A 16,020-nucleotide genomic window follows, 5' to 3' on the forward strand; every position below is an offset into this window, starting at 1 on the left:
TTCTCCTCCTCCACCCTCTCTCCAAGTTCTCCACCCTCTTCTTCTTTCTTCTCCTCCTCCTAGTTTTCTCCTCCTCCACCCTCTCTCCAAGTTCTCCACCCTCTTCTTCTTTCTTTTCCTCCTCTTAGTCTTTATCCTCCTCCACTTTAAACCTAACCTTTCATCCTTCATCCTTCCATTCTCCATCTATACCATTTCTGGCTTCTCCTCGTCCTCCTCCTCCTCCTCCTCCATCTTAACCCTGACCCTTCATCATTCCATTCTCCATCTATACCCATCTCTGGCTCCTCCTCCTCCTCCTCCTCCTCCTCCTCCTCCTCCTCCTCCTCCTCCTCCTTCCCCTTCCCCTTCTCCTTCTCCTCTGCTTCCTCTCCCCCTCCCCCTCCTCCTCTTCCTCCTACTCCTACTCCTCCTCCTCTTCCCCTCCTCCTCCTCCTCCTCCTCCACCTTGGCCTTCTGTCCTGCTCTTTCTGATTGTGGTCTGGTCCATAATAGAAAAGCCTTTAAGAGCAGTCTCTTTCAGATGCCTGGTTGGTTCTGGTTGCCATGGCAGGTTCCCATCTCGTCCCTGCACAAGCGTGCTAAATCTTTAACATCACACACTCCTCTGCTCCACTCCTTAAAAGCACCCTCTCCCTCTCTCTCTCCATCCCCATCGCCCCACATCGCTCGACCCAGCCTAGGTCCAGTAGCCCACCTCGCTATACAACTAGAAATATATCTGATTGGTATTTTAGAGGCGGGTGGGCGGGGGACATGTTTTACACTGTGGAGGATGTGTTTTCTATTACTAGAGTGATTTGAGTTGTGTAATGTGTTTTTGGAGCCCCGCACGGTAATCTGATATAAGTATAGCAAGAGTATAGTAAGAGACAAAGTTATAAGTCGTTACTATCCTCATCATCATTTGCTGTTTTGTCAGTGTGTTCAGAATACTGAACAATGCTAAAGATGGTCTATCTCTTAATCAATACAGTGAGTTAATACAATGAGTACAACCAGACATTACGAACCAGATTACTTTTGTAGTGTTAAATAATAACCCGATGCAAAGTCATGTGTAATTTAGAACACATGTTTCTTTAAAAGCAAGGCTGTGAACTGTGTTTTTTTTTAAAGCATGTCTGTGAACTGTGTTTCTTTAAATCTTGTGTTTCTTTAGAAATAATGAAAAAGCAGGCCTGTTGTGTTAGTGTGGTGCAGGCAGCCCAGTCCAGCAGGAATAAGGTCACTGTTGTGTTAGTGTGGTGCAGGCAGCCCAGTCCAGCAGGAATAAGGTCACTGTTGTGTTAGTGTGGTGCAGGCAGCCCAGTCCAGCAGGAATAAGGTCACTGGCTGAACTCTATTACGACAACTAATGGAGGTTTCCTTGTGTTCCCCTTTCACCGCCGCTATCCTCTGACACCTCCTTATCGCCCCAGTGGGTTTGTCTGTGTGTGTGTGTGAGTGTGTGACTGGGCTGTTGTGTGTCCAGTCTGGCCCTATAGGCCGTGGGGGTCTGTTGTTCCCATCCCCATTCCCCACACAGACACTAACTAGAAGTGACAGGCCAGTCAGTGCCATGGTGCGCTGAGGAGAGCTGCATTGTAGCAGAGGCCCAAGAGTCTGGTGCATGGCCGGCAACAATACAAGTAGTTTTGACAAGCAGAAAGGGAGGAGGCTTTTCTCTCCTTGAGAGCGTCTTTCCCTTTCTCTCTCTCACACACATACACATACATGCATTCACCTAATCGCACACACACCCTCAAACATGCATGCATGCATACATCTCTGACAATGACAACCAATTCATCATGTGAGTGCAAGCCCATTCGAACGTCAAGAGCAACATATACACCACCCATGTCTTAACAGTCTTGATCCATCAGGGTATTTCCAACTGCCCCTATACATCACTGTTTTGCCAATCAGCAGTTATATTTAGCTATATTGTGTGTATATTTGTGTATGTTGATGCATGCTTGGATTATTTGTTTTCCATCTAGGACAGCGTGCAATAAAAAATCTCCCTACTCTGTTATGTTAGATATCTGGTTTAACAGATCTACTCTCTCTCTCTCTCTCTCTCTCTCTCTCTCTCTCTCTCTCTCTCTCTCTCTCTCTCTCTCTCTCTCTCTGTCTCTCTGCCTCCCTCTCTCTGTCCCCCCTTCTCTCTTTTTCACTCACTCCTTCTCTCTCACTGGACATTCCCCATAAAGGCCCAGTATAAATGGAAAAAGGGAAGCTACCAGAAACTTGCTGTGGGCTACACGCAATGTGAATGAATAGTTTCCTTATTTAGACCCAAGCTCATGCACTATGTATGTATTATATAGCCCAGGCAGCAGTGGCCTCTCTTATGTGGCATTACTCCAATGTTTTACAATGAGAATATTCTAGACTTGATGAGAAATAAATACAGAGGTTATTATTATGAATAATTTATATTTAGATCATTATCATCTCGCAAGAAATACTGTGCGTGTCCCCATATCCTCAATCTGATTTATTTAGACCTCTTTTCATTATTTCTCAGGCTGTCCATTGGGGGGAGCTATGTGGAGGAGGTCGTGTCAGGGAATGGGTAGGGCGCCTGCCTCCTACCTCCTGCCTCCATCACATGGTCCAGAGCAATCGCGAGCACAGATGGACAGGAAAGGAAACCGAGAGATGAGCCTCTGGTAGCGCGAGAAGCATCTTCTAAAATAGAAACAGAAGCCGCTACTTCTGCTCCAGAAACGGAAAACTACAGTTTTGCACAGTGCTATACTGATTTCGCGTTTTATATCGCAGAAAATTGAGGGATGGTTGTGAGTGAGTGAGGAGGGCGGATCTTTGCAGAGAATGCTTGCAAAAGCCAAGGCGTGCGCTGTCCCAAGAGAACTCATTTGAAGAGCTTGCAGACAGAGAGAGAGAGAGAGACCGGAATGCCGGGCAACATCGCTCCTCCGGTTCACCTGCGAGGCTGAGTGAGTATAATTAGGAATAATATTTTACCGGTTGAAAACGGTTTATTTGGTGGTCTGCACTTTCATCACTTTTTTGCGTTCTGTCAGTGATGTGACATACCACTTCGAGAGACGCCAGAGGGGCCGTATTTTCCACCTGTCTGATCAATAATTCATACTCAGTAAAGGACTGTAGCCAATGGGTCAGCGATGTGAGGAACTTGTTTATGTCCTTTGGGAATTGCGCTTTGAAGTTCTGAACAGGTGTCGTAGGCTACTTAACAATTTGCAGATTATTTACGAAGAGATAGATAGATGCCCCGGTTAATGGCGATCCTGTCAATTCTGAAGCACACCGTTGGTGTGATTGACAGCAGCGGAGAGAGGTGCAGATCAGGATGTTATGATAAAAGTCATGACCGTATCATTCTGTCCGGGTTTGATTCAGCCCATCCCCATTTGATGCACATCTTGATCCTGAAGAGATGATGCTGTGTTTATTAGACAGGGTTGAAGAGGGTGTGGAGGGTGGACTGGGTCTCCCTTTTAGAACAGCGTGGACAAATTCTACATATTTTTAGTCATCAACTGGAGGAGAGAATGGATTCCCAGCTATTCTCCTTCATGTTGTCTCAGTGTGTGTGTGTGTGTGTGTGTGTGTGTGTGTGTGTGTGTGTGTGTGTGTGTGCCTGCGTGTGTATGAAGAACCAGTGTGTGTATGAAGAACCTGCTTAGGTTGTGTTATGATATAAATGTTCATAACACTATATACACTGTTAAAATGAAGTGTTTTGTAACACAAACTAGTGGCAACTGCACTGACACCAACTTTAAAGAGAGGAACCCTGGAGTTTTGAAGCACATGTGTGTAAGGGGTTATAAGACAGATTTAAGGTGCACTGAAACATTCAACCTAAGGTGTTCTGAGGCATGACATGGTGTATTGTAACACCACTTAATCAAGAGTTGTGTACCACCTTGCAAGAGGAAAAGGTTGAAAACACTATAATGGTGAGTCCTGTTTTGTGCATAATTAGATAGCTTCTCTTTTGGTATTGTTTCATCTCTCGCTAAAGCTCCTAAACACTACAGTCTAAGAATAAAGGTGCCATCTAGAACCTGATGAAGGAAAAAGGAAACCGCACACTGCTCTTGATAGTATCACTGATCTTAAAACTTCTTTGGGCTGCAAGCCCGAAGCCGGGCACAATATGACAACAGCCACTTCAAGTGCAGGGCGCGAAATTCAAAATATATTTTTTAGAAATATTTAACTTTCACACATTAACAAGTCCAATACAGCATATGAAATATAAACATCTTGTGAATCCAGCCAACATGTCCGATTTTTAAAATGTTTTACAGCGAAAACACCACATATATTTATGTTAGCTCACCACCAAATACAAAAAAGGACAGACATTTTTCACAGCACAGGTAGCATGCACAAAGCCAACCTAACTAACCAAGAACCAACCAAACTAACCAAGAAACAACTTCATCAGATGACAGTCTTATAACATGTTATACAATAAATCTATGTTTTGTTCGAAAAATGTGCATATTTGAGGTATAAATCAGTTTTACATTGCAGCTACCATCACAGCTACCGTCACAAATGGGACCGAAGCAGCCAGAGTAATTACAGACACCAACGTCAAATACCTAAATACTCATCATAAAACATTTCTGAAAAATCGATGGTGTACAGCAAATTAAAGACAAACATCTTGTGAATCCAGCCAATATTTCCGATTTTTTAAGTGTTTTACAGCGAAAACACAATATAGCATTATATTAGCTTACTACAATAGCCTACCACACTACCGCATTCATTCATCAAGGCACGTTAGCGATAGCAATAGGCACGTTAGCGATAGCGAATAAACCAGCAAAAGATATATAATTTTTGACTAACCTTGATAAGCTTCATCAGATGACAGTCCTATAACATCAGGTTATACATACACTTATGTTTTGTTCGAAAATGTGCATATTTAGAGCTGAAATCAGTGGTTATACATTGTGCTAACGTAGCAACTTTTTCCCAGAATGTGCGGATATTTTTATGACACTCAACTATTCTGACCAAATAACTATACATAAACGTTACTAAAAAATACATGTTGTATAGGAAATGATAGATACACTAGTTCTTAATGCAATCGCCGTGTTAAAATTCTAAAAATAACTTCATTACGACATCCAGCTTAGTTATAGCGAGAGAGTGCCCAAACTCTGGGCGCAAACTACTAGTACAACATGTTCGACAGATATATGAAATAGCATCATAAAATGGGTCCTACTTTTGACAATCTTCCATCAGAATGTTGTACAAGGGGTCCTTTGTCCAGAACAATCGTTGTTTGGATTTAGAATGTCCTCTTCTCCAGTCAATTAGCACGGAAAGCTAGCAAAGTGGCGCAAAGCTCTCCTTCCTGAACATACGCAGACAAAGCAACACGCCTAACGTCCCGAAAAAATTTCAATAATCTAATAAATCTATATTGAAAAAACATACTTTACGATGATATTGTCACATGTATCAAATAAAATCAAAGCCGGAGATATTAGTCGTCTATAACGACAGCTTATCAGAAGGCAATACCAGGTCCCTTCTCGCGCTCTCCAGAAAACAGGAAACTGGTGACACGTCATACAAAGAGCTTTTATTCGACCCCAGATCAAGTTATACAATTCTTCAATTCTTCTCTCACTGCCTGTCGACATCTAGTGGAAGACGTATGAAGTGCATGTATACTGATATATATCAAGGACATTTATAGGCAGGCCCTAGAACAGAGCATCGATTTCAGATTTTCCACTTCCTGTCAGGAAGTTTGCTGCAAAATGAGTTCTGTTTTACTCACAGATATAATTCAAACGGTTTTAGAAACTAGAGTGTTTTCTATCCAATAGTAATAATAATATGCATATTGTACGAGCAAGAATTGAGTACGAGGCCGTTTGAAATGAGCACCTTTTATCCAGGCTACTCAATACTGCCCCTGCAGCCCAAAGAGGTTAAATGAGCTTATGTATAGTTTTTTAAAATCTAGAACCATCTAGAACCTAAAATGGTTATTCGGCTGTACCCATAAGTGAATGCATTGAAGAACCTTTTTGGTTCCAGGTAGAACCCTTTTGGGTTCCATGAAGAACCAAAGGGTTCTACATGGAACCCAAAGGGGTTCTACCTGAAACCATAAAGGGTTCTCATATGGGGACAGCCCGAAGGACCCTTTTCGAACACTTTTTTCTAAGTGTATGATGGTGTTTTGAATCATGTGTAGTGCCTAATTAGATCCCTTCTTCTAGAGTTTAAATACTGCATAGATCCCTTCTTCTAGAGTTTAAATATTGTATAGATCCCTTCTTCTGGAGTTTAAACACTGTATAGAACCCTTCTTCTGGAGTTTAAATACTGTATAGATCCCTTCTTCTAGAGTTTAAATACTCTATAGATCCCTTCTTCTAGAGTTTAAATACTGTATAGATCCCTTCTTCAATAGTTTAATTACTGTATAGATCCCTTCATCTGGAGTTTAAATACTGTATAGATCCCTTCTTCTGGAGTTTAATTATTGTATCGATCTCTTCTTCTATAGTTTAAATACTGTAAATGGGAATCCCTCTTTTTGTATATTCCCTGCTCCTATATGGTGTGCTGATAAACTCCTCATTGGTAACTTAAAATGGTCAAATGTACAGTATTATGCTATAACAAAGGATGTGAGAAAATAGTTATTAAAATTAATACTGTACAATAACTACAACATTTATTTATCAAGACATGATTTTTAAGTTTCAAGGGCTTTATCTTTTCTTTGCAAATTATCAAATGACAACAAAACATTAACAGATCTTTCACATTTTTATATTGATAAAGACACTTCAGAGATCTGTAAGGTCTTTATCATATTTAGGGCTGTGGCGGTCATGAAATGTTGTCAGCTGGTTATTTTCATGCAAAAGACTGCTGGTCTCACGCTAATTGACGGTTATTTAATATAAACATGTTGACCATCTCCAGGCCTCCACACATATAAACTGATGATGCTGATGCGTGCCTTTGGAACATCTACATTTAAAAAAAAGTTGAATTAATCAATTTAATATACACTCTCACAATTAATCCATTAAATATTTTAGTCAGGTCTAAATAAACATTATGATATGAAGTAAATGTATTTCAGAAGAACAGAATATGAGTTGGCATACTGTATGTTAGTTATATGGCTATACTCCATGTCATAGGCTGTAGGCTTATTCAAGATAAGTTTATACGTCCTGTGCCATTATTTTATTTTATATTAAGAAGAATATAATTTAACTTAGTTGAATAAAATATTGTATTTTCCCATTACGGAGCGAGTGCGCATATGAAGTGGCTATGTTGAGCGTAGAAGTTATTATTTGAAACAGGTCCTATATGCTAGATTTTGTTATTTGTCAACCTTAGTTGTGAATGATACAAACATTAGAATGTGTTAGAAATCAGAACAGATATGGGCTGCATGGTGGGACTATAGGCTATTGATGATTTGGGAAAGTAGCAAAAAAAGATTTGCTCTCTTCCTTGCCTCAGGCTGCACAGCTGTTCTCTCATCAAGTGATCATATTTTCACCCATCAGACTATTCTCAATGTAATCTTGTCTTCAGTGGGGTTTTTTTATAAAGCAAATGTGTGGTTGAATGTATTCTGCCACTGTGACTTTTTATTGTCTCGGCCTTTAGACCTATATATCACCGTTGCAAACATGAATTAACAGATTATTGAGCAAACAACGCAACTATCACATCACATAGGTTGTAATGTGGCTTTTTGGCTTCCACAGTGATTTTACGCACTTGATCCTGCAGCTAGTAAGTGCTTAATTTGGAAAACCAAGTGAAATCCGTTCGGGAACATCGACTGCTTGTCTTTACTAATATGTAAAATTTGTTTCGATTTAGAATGTCCCATTATCAAATGGACAGGGGACAAAAGACAAGTCATCTGTATGCACTAGAATAGTGAATGTAGGCCGCGTGCTTTCCCGCCAGTCAGTTTTGTAGGCTACTTCGGTTTTATAGCGGAGCATGTGCTTAGAAATAAACATAATTTTCACTCCATTTATTTCACTCCACGCATCAACCACTGTTTGAGGAGCATGCTCTTGCTGCCCGACGGGATTTTCCACCCAAACTCTGTATGCCATGGGCCCTTCAACCTTGATCCTGCAGATAGCAAGTGCTTAATTTGGGAAACCAAGTAGAATCTGTTCGGGAACATCGATAGTAACATGTTTTCACAACTAAACAAATTTCACTAAACTGTTGACAGCCCGTCTGCGCGCTTGAGAAAGGAATAAAGGAGAGGGGAGATGGAAATGCATGGTGGTGAGATATGCTGCATAGCTAAAGGGAATGTTACTAGGCTATTCAAAATCAAATACAAATTTACTAATTGTAGGCTAACTGTAAGCCGCCCTGCACAATCAATGAAGGCCTATACGTTCTCTCCCAGACTCATGGATAGACATTTTGGAGCAGAAGGTAACCAGTCCATCCAGTATGCATAATAATACAGTCCACACTCAAAGGCCAGACCAACTATGTACCAAAGACATCTTAAATCAGTTTTGTTTGATGTTTTTATGCTATGCATAATATGTGGTAGGCTTTGTACTGTATAACGGCACAATCAACATTTTAATTATGTTTTTTGGGGGGGGCTTAGGCTCATAAGTCTATGCATATGCATAAGCGCTAATATGCATATGGGGGAATTGAAATGAATCATCACCGTAGAAAGCACTGCCCATTTCGTTGTATTAGGCTTTGAAACAACAAACATATTTTACACTGTTTCAACTCGCTGTTGAACCTCTTTCTTCAAATTGATCATCACAGTGAGGTGAGTTTTAAAAGTATGATAGGCCTACTGTTTTCATGATAAGTGTTGGATGTGATTTTCGAAAGCATTTACATTGATGTCAGAGTGGTTAGAGGGACAATAGAGCCCTGAGTACGAGGCCATTAGGAACTGATAGTAGTTAGCAAGTTGGGTACTACCAAAGCATGCCCAGAGTGCATAAAATTAGATTTTTTGTTGTTGTACTTTTTACCCATTTTCACCTCAATTTCGTGATATCCAATTGGTAGTTATTGTCATATCTGTTTCACCTGTCTTGGTGATTGTCTCCACCCACCTCCAGGTGTCTCCTGTTTTCCCCATTAGTCCCCTGTGTATTTATCCCTGTGTTTCATGTCTCTCTGTGCCAGTTTGTCTTGTTTTGCCAAGTAAACCAGCGTTTCTCCGAGCTCCTATTTTTCCCAGTCCCTGTTGTTTCCTAGCCCTCCTGATTTTGACACTTGCCTGTCCTGACTCCGAACCCACCTGCCTGACCACTGTGCCTGTCCTGACCTCGAGCCTGCCTATCCCCTTGTACTGTTTGGACTCGGATCTGATCACTGAACCCCTGCCTGTCCTGACCTCGAGCCTATCTATCCCCTTGTACTGTTTGGACTCGGACCTGTTCACTGAACCCCTACCTGTCCTGATCTCGAGCCTGCCTATCCCCTGGTACTGTTTGGACTCGGACCTGATCACTGAACCCCTACCTGTCCTGACTTCGAGCCTATCTATCCACTGGTACTGTTTGGACTCTGACCTGGTTTATGAACTCTCGCCTGTCCCCGACCTGCCTTTTGCCTACCCTTTTTTGGTGTAATAAATAACGGAGCTCAACCATCTGCCTCCTGTGTCTGCATGTGGGTCTCTACCTTGTGCCCTTATAGTTATAGTCTTGATACAGTCCATTCAGAAAGTATTCAGACCCCTTGACTTTTTCCATATTTTGTTACATTACAGCCTTGGATGAAATGTTACATTTACATAAGTATTCAGCCCCTTTACTCAGTACTTTGTTGAAGAGCCTTTGGCAGCGATTACAGCCTCGAATCTTTTTGGGTATGACGCTACAAGCTTGGCACACCTGTATTTGGGGAGTTTCTCCCATTCTTCTCAGCAGATCCTCTCAAGTTCTGTCAGGTTGGATGGGGAGCATCGCTGCACAGCTATTTTCAGGTCTATCCAGAGATGTTCGATCAGGTTCTAGTCTGGACTCGAGCTGGGCCACTCAAAGACATTCAGAGACTTGTCCTATAGCCACTCCGGCATTGTCTTGGCTGTGTGCTTAGGGTCATTGTCCTGTTGGAAGGTGATCCTCGCCCCAGTTTGAGGTCCTGAGCTCGATGTAGAAGGTTTTTATCAAGGATCTCCCTGTACTTTGCTCCGTTCATCTTTCCCTCGATCCTGACTAGTCTCCCAGTCCCCGCCGCTGCAAAAAATCCCCACAGCATGATGCTGCCACCACCATGCTTTACTGTAGGGATGGTGCCAGGTTTCATCCATACGGGACACTTGGCATTCAGGCCAAAGAGTTCAATCTTGGTTTCATCAGGCAAGATAATCTTGTTCTCATGGTTTGAGAGTCCTTTAGGTGCCCTTTGGCAAACTCTAAGTGGCTGTCATGTGACTTTTACTGAGGAGTGGCTTCTGTCTGGCCACTCTATCATAAAAGCCATATTGGTGGAGTGCTGCAAAGATGGTTGTCCTTCTGGAAGGTTCTCCCATCTCCACAGAGGAACTTTTGACCTTCGGGTTCCACAGAGGAACTGTCAGTGACCATCGGGTTCTTGGTCAACTCCCTGACCAAAGCCCTTCTCCCCCGATTGCTCAGTTTGGCTGGGCGGCCAGCTCTAGGAAGAGTGGTTGGTGGTTCCAAACTTCTTCCATTTAAGAATGATGGTGGCTACTGTGTTCTTAGGGGCCTTCAATGCTGCAGAAATGTTTTGGTACCATTCCCCAGATCTGTGCCTCGACACAATCCTGTATCTGATCTCCACGGACAATTCCTTCGACCTCGTGGCTTGGTTTTTATCTCTGACATACACTGTCAACTGTGGGGCCTTATATAGATAGGTGTGTGCCTTTCCAAATCATGTCCAATCATTTGAATTTACCACAGGTGGAATCCAATCAAGTTGTAGAAACATCTCAAGGATGATATTTGGAAACAGGATGCACCTGAGTTCAATTTCGAGTCTCATAGCAAAGTGTCTGAATAATTATATGTAAATAAGTTTTTTTATTTTTAATACATTTGCAAAAGAATCTATAAACCTGTTTAGGCTTTGTCATTATTGGGTATTGTGTGTAGATTGATGAGGGAAAAAAACTATTGAATACATTTTAGAATAAGGCTGTAATGTAACAACATGTAGAAAAAGACAAGGGGTCTGAATACTTTCCGAATGCACTGTGTATACAGTACCAGTCAAAAGTTTGTACACACCTACACATTCAAGGGTTTTTCTTTATTTTGACTATTTTCTACATTGTAGAATAATAGTGAAGACATCAAAACTGTGAAATAACACTTATGGAATCATGTAGTAACCAAAAAAGTCGTAAACAAATCAAAGTATATTTTACATTTGAGATTCTTCAAAGTAGCCACCCTTTGCCTTGATGACAGCTTTGCACACTCTTGGCATTCGCTCAACTAGCTTCATGAAGCAATCACCTGGAATGCATTTCAACTAACAGGTGTGCCTAGTTAAAGTTAATTTGTGGAATTTCTTTCCTTCTTAATGTGTTTTAGCCAATAAGTTGTGCTGTGACAATGTAGGGGTGGTATACATAAGATAGCCCTATTTGGTAAAAGAACAGGTCAAATAAGCAAAGAGAAATGACAGTCCATCATTACTTTAAGACATGAAGGTCAGTCAATCCAGAACATTTCAAGAACTTTTAAAGTTTCTTTAAGTGCAGTCACAAAAACCGTCAAGCGCTGGGATGAAACTGGCTCTCACGAGGACCACCACAGGAAAGGAAGACCCACAGTTACCTCTGCTGCAGAGGATAAGTTCATTAGAGTTACCAGCCTCAGAAATTGCTGCCCAAATCAATTCTTCACAGATTTCAAGTGACAGACACATGTCAACATCAACTGTTCAGAGGAGATTGCGTGAATCAGACCTTCATGGCCGTATTCCTGCAAAGAAACCACAACTAAAGGACACCAATGATAATAAGAGACTTGCTTGGGCCAAGAAACACGAGAAATTAAATGTCAGATTTTTGGTTCCAAACGCTGTGTCTTTGTGAGATGCAGAGTACGTGAACGGATGATCTCCGCATATATGGTTCCCACTGTCAAGCATGGAGGACAAATTGTGATGGTGTGGAGTGCTTTGCTGGTGATACTGTCTGTGATTTATTTAGAATCCAAGGCACACTTAACCAGCATGGCTACCACAGCATTCTGCAGCGATACGCCATCCCATCTGGTTTGCGCTTGTCCTGTTTTTTAACAGGACAATAACCCAACACACCTCCAGGCTGTGTAAGGGCTATTTGACCAAGAAGAAGAGTGATGGAGTGCTGCATCAGATGACCTGGCCTCCACCATCACCCGACCTCAACCCAATTGGGATGGTTTGGGATGTGTTGGACCGCCGAGTGAAGGAAAAGCAGCCAACAAGTGCTCAGCATATGTGGGAACTCCTTCAAAGCTGTTGGAAAAGCATTCCAGGTGAAGCTGGTTGAGAGTATACCAAGAGTGTGTAATGCTGTTATCAAGGCAAAGGGTGGCTACTTTGAAGAATCTCAAATCTAAAATATATTTAGATTTGTTTAACACTTTTTTGTTTACTACATGATTCCATATGTGTTATTTCATAGTTTTGATGTCTTCACTATTATTCAACAATGTAGAAAATAGTAAAAATTAAGAAAAACCTTTGAATGAGTAGGTTTGTCCAAACCTTTGACTGTCTCTATTTTTTCTGCAGGAGTCAGAAATAGCAAATAATAGCAAGCCATAAAGATAATAACTGAATTATGCATGTACTAACTGCCTTAATATTAATAAATTGCAATAGAAATATACATTTTTTAAACATATCAATAGCAATATGCATATACAGAGCCTTCAGAAAATGTTTTTTTTTCACATTTATTTAAAATGAAATACAGAAATATCAAATGTATATAAGTATTCACACCCCTGAGTCAATACTTTATAGAAGCACCTTTAGCGGCGATTACAGCTTTGAGTCGTCCTGAGCATGTCTGTATCAGCTTTGTGAATTTGGATTTGGGGATTTTCTCCCAATCTTCCTTGCAGATTTCCTCAAGCTCAGTTAAGTTAGATGAGGAACAGCAGTCTTCAAGTCTTACCACAGATTTTCAATGGGATTCAAGTCTGAGCTTTGGCTGGGCCACTCAAGGACTTTCATGTTCTTGTTCTGAAGCCATTCCAGTGTTGCTTTGGCTGTGTGCTTGGGGTCATTGTCCCGTTGGTATGTAAATCCTCGCCTCCCCAGTCAAAGGTCGTTTGTACTTTGAAGCAGGTTCTCAATTTGCCTGTATTTGGCTCCATTCATTCTTCCCTCTATCAGTCACCCAATCTCTGCCACTAAAAAGCATTCCCATAGCATGATGGTCCCACCACCGTGCTTCACGGTAGGGATGGTGGTAGACGGCTGATGAGCTGTTCCTGGTTTTCTCCAGACATACTGCTTTGCATTCAGACCAAATAGTAAAATTTTTGACTCATCAGACAACAGGATATTTTTGCCAAATGCTCTCATTCTTTCAAAGCCATTTTTGCAAATTCCAGGCGTGCTGTCATGTGCCTTTTTCTCAGGAGTGGCTTCAGTCTGGCCACTCTCCCATAAAGCCCAAATTGGTGAAGTGCTGTTGAGACTGTTGTCCTTCTGGCAGGTTCTCCCATCTCAGCCAAGGAACTCTGTTGATCTGTCAGAGTGGTCATTGGGTTCTTGGTCACCTCCCTGACAAAGGTCTTTCTTGCCCGGTTGCTCAGTTTGTTTGGACGGCCAGCTCTAGGCAGAGTCTGGGTAGTTTCATATTTTTTCAATTTCCTAATGATGGAGATCACTGAGTTTTTGGAAACTTTCAACACTTTAGAAATAGTTTTATACCCTTCCCCAGATATATGCCTTATCACAATTATATCTCAGAGATCTATGGACAGTTCCTTGGACTTCATGGTATAGTTTCTGCTCTGACATGCAGTCAACAGTGGGACCTTATATAGACAGGTGTGTTTCTTTCTAATTAATGTGCAAACAATTGAATTGGCTACATGTGGACTCCAATCAAGTGGCAATGACATCTCAAAGATGATCAAAGGAAACTGGATGCACCTGTGCTCAGTTTGGATTGTCATAGCAAAGGGTCTGAATACTTATGTATTTCCTTTTCAAAAAATGTGCACCAATTTCTAAAAACATGTTTTCACTTTGTCATTATGGGTTATTGTGTATAGATGGATGAGACTTATTCAATACATTTTGAATTCAGGCTGTAACACAACAAAATGTGGAATAAGTCAAAGGGTATAAATAGTTGGATGCAATAACATGTGGCGTGGTAAGCCAGAGCTAAAGCAGGCTAAATTAGCTGTGGCTATGTAGTGTAGCATATAGCACGTGGGGCGAGCATTGAACAATAGATAAAGCTAGTAGGCAAATAAACCAGCAGTATTAACAAAAAAATATGCCTTAATTTGCATGAAAGCAAAAAAAAACAGGCCTTAATTTGCATAAAAAAACAAGTGTGTGAAAGGTGCCAACAATGACATTGTGTCAATTAACAACTACATGTAGCATCGAGAAAACTGATCAATGCACCAAGCATAACCATACAGCGACCATTAGCAGCCGAAATGCTACGCAAAACAAATGGTCCTGTTGAGTGAATTCCTTTTCTGTTTCCTTCTTCAATGTAATAACATTTCATAGTCAAATTGTCATTGGTGCATACTTTCTTGAATTGTTTTGGAGAGTTTCACTTGAGCGTTTGGTGTGGTCTCACCTGTCTCCTTCTTCTTCTTCTTTGGTATTATGGCGGTCTGTAAACAAATGTTATAGGTGCATGCCACCACCTGTATTGGCTGTGTATCAGCCTACTATTCTGTAGTATGAATTCATTACACTTTGTGAAGAAATTAGCCAATAATTAGCTAATAAATAGTGCCCTAGGAAATGTATTAATTTCAAGTTTTCTTTAAAATATTAATTCAAATATTGTCTGAAATCCTCATCAATCAATATTTACGCAATAAATCATTGGCATTTCAAAACCATTTGATTATATGAGAGACACAGTCTGCCAACACATGCTTTTTGTGTTTTGATGCTGCCATTTACATGCACTGAAACACCCACAATGGTTTTCACAAGACTCTTAAAAACACCAATATTTACATTGAAGAACCACTTTGGGTGTGTCAGATTACTTGCATTCTGTTTTGAAATCCGTTCAGTGTATCAGAACACTTCTATTGGGTTTACATTCAAAGGTCCTCCAAACACCAGAGCTCAGCTTAGGCCTGCTGCTTTTCATGGTCTCACTGGACAATGATGGTGTTTTGAGTCTTTCTATTTTAACATTGTAGATGCAGCCATCTATAGCGTTTTAATGAATGCTTTGATCTTGTGAATATTATCTACATCATCACTTTAATACTTTCTTAGAGTTTATAGAAAAAGGCAATAGAACACATAAAAGGGTGCCTCAAGTAAAGTGTTTTTCTGTGCAGGCGGGACACAATTCAATTGCACTGTGAAGCAAACAGAGCTGTTGTCATCAACATTTGCAACCGAAACAAATGTAGTGTTCTTTCCAGACAGGGATGCACGTTACACTCTAGATTGTATGGGGGTATACAGATCCTATGAACTACCCTCTTACATACATACAAATGCACAAGCAGCAGAGATGGGTCACCGAACGAGCAAACTTACAAACTAGCGGATGTTGTTTGATACCTTAGTTACATCGGTGCCGTGACCTGAATTACACTATTGATGTCTATCTGCTAGTTTGAGGCATGAGGACTCACAGAGACACCTAGACTTGTGTTCAAAGTTCTAATTTGGTCTTGATGTTGCAGACAACCCAGGGTCAATCCCCAGGGTGTTACCCCCACCCACATAATGATCCGCACCCATGCACCGGCACACACACACATAAACACAATCTACATCTTACAATGTACTGATCTATACTTAGCA

The 16,020-nt window shown here is 41.1% G+C and overlaps 1 protein-coding gene across 2 annotated transcripts in view; it reads left to right on the forward strand.

Annotated features, from left to right (window-relative positions):
• Positions 1–2,568: 2,568 nt before the first annotated feature.
• LOC129861102 (uncharacterized) overlaps positions 2,569–16,020 on the forward strand; it is a 98,417-nt gene continuing 84,965 nt past the window's right edge. Inside the window, exon 1 of one of the 2 annotated variants that reach the window (XM_055932227.1) lies at positions 2,569–2,948. The gene's annotated coding sequence lies outside the window, so the exon portion shown is untranslated. The remainder of the gene's footprint in view (positions 2,949–16,020) is intronic. The other variant, XM_055932226.1, reaches the window with a different exon arrangement.

Source organism: Salvelinus fontinalis, chromosome 8, assembly GCF_029448725.1.
Source record: "Salvelinus fontinalis isolate EN_2023a chromosome 8, ASM2944872v1, whole genome shotgun sequence".
In the NCBI taxonomy this organism is placed as follows: domain Eukaryota; kingdom Metazoa; phylum Chordata; class Actinopteri; order Salmoniformes; family Salmonidae; genus Salvelinus; species Salvelinus fontinalis.